Below are 1924 nucleotides of genomic sequence, written 5' to 3'. Positions count from 1 at the left end.
TGTAAACTGACTTGAAGTTATCTTTCTTTAATTGTTAGATCTCATAGCTAGGCTTGTGATGTCATTAACATATGTCAATTTCTGCCAATCAGAGTGCCAGAAAACAACATGCCACATTGGTCTTCCAATGAGAGTATGAGAAACCGACATATTGCCATTAATTTGATTTATGTCCATTTCAGGGCTTATGGCACACCAGGCCTCGTTTTCATCCAATCAGAGCACGAGAAAGTTCCATATAGTGGCGTACCCAGCGTGGGGGGGGGGGCGTCAAATGACTGCCCCCCCTTTAATTTGCTTTCTGTCATCGCTAAGATGCAAGCCGATTACCTTGCACGTAACGATGGACTATGGCGCTGGACAGACAGTTTTGTTGTGGCTGAATGAATCAAGCCTATAAGTTGATGAAACTGAGCTTTATATACAAATTTATTTTAAATCGTAATTATAGTAAATCATAGACAATGAGATGAACTTAAAATGTATACTGTTGATAGAATATTCCTTATAGTGAGAACTTCAAACAAAACAATTGAAAGGACGATAAACTTAACCCAATTGTCAAAATCCCATGGCTATACCATGTTTGATATTTTAATTTTATCCATATATAAATTTGATTCGGCAAATAACAATTTTTTTTTTCCAATTGTAAAGATAAATATATAGGCTTTTGTAGACAATGAATGATACATTTATGTACTGTATATAATCATTTAAACATATAGCACACACTGATATAAACTACGAGTGATTTTCTCCAAGCGCGTAGCTAGGAGGCGGTGGGGCGGTAAACCACCCCCAACCCCTCCCCCGACCATCTCCCAAAAATTGAGAAAAAAGAGAGAGGGAAAATAAGAGCGGAGAGTAAAAGAAAGAGGGGACCATGAGCGGAGAGAATTTGGAGAACAACGTAGCCTGAGAGATCTTAAACAAAGTTCAGAAGTGTGAAAACTGGAATATCTCATTTATGAGGCATAGGCATCGCGTCCCCCACACTTTGGAAAAACTATCTGCGTCGGCAGCCTACATATAGGAATGCAAACTATACCCGCGCAGGGTAGCCTACGTATACGAGGCAGAAATCGCAAACAAGAAAGAAAAGGTTTTGGCCTTTAGTCAATTGATTTGGCCAGTAAATTATCTAGATTTGACCAGAAAACTGCGAACCCTGCTGTAGGATGTAAACTTCAAACTGCATCACACCGCGACACCATCGTATTAATTGTTTGTTTTGTAAATGTTACTGGCTACTGCCACAGTGCCACGGATTTGACTAGGTCACCCTAGCATTAGCTTCTAAGTTGAGTGAGTTAATAACTACTTGAATGATTTCTACTCAACGAATCAATATTAAGCTAATCATATGCCGCATTTTAAACGCATAAACATTTTTAATATAATTTTACATGGCTAGAGTCTCGTCCGATCGGATAAAATTCCAAAGCTCTGAATTAGCCTCTAAAGTCCACCTTATCGTAGCCTATAGCTTACAGGGCTTCGCCCTGTGCTCCTCCAGGGGCGTATGGCAGGCTCCCGGACCTCGCGCAGATAGCGCAAAGCGTTCTTGATGGCAGCTGGTCAATACATTGAATCCGCTCCATCGGCCTAGTAGTATGAAATCCTGGTTATGCGCGCTTGACTTTCTCTAACATATCAAGTTCATAGTGTTAGTTGGACTATCGCCCTCAGTCAACAATTTAGCGGATGGAACTCAGGCAAGGGCGTAGGAACCGGGGGGGGGGCTGGGGGGGGGGGGGGCGCCAGCCCCCCCCCCCAGTGAAAAATGTGGAGGGGCGGAAGTATCATTCCGCCCCCCCCCGCTTCGCACGTCAGAAAACCCCTTTTTCATTTCCAAATGAGAAAAAAAATCTCATTTGGAGCACCAAATTGCATCTAAGGCCAGGTGAAAATACAAAATTAA

This window comes from Apostichopus japonicus, chromosome 20, assembly GCF_037975245.1.
Source record: "Apostichopus japonicus isolate 1M-3 chromosome 20, ASM3797524v1, whole genome shotgun sequence".
NCBI classification, from domain to species: Eukaryota; Metazoa; Echinodermata; class Holothuroidea; order Aspidochirotida; family Stichopodidae; genus Apostichopus; species Apostichopus japonicus.
This window is presented reverse-complemented; position numbering follows the sequence as displayed.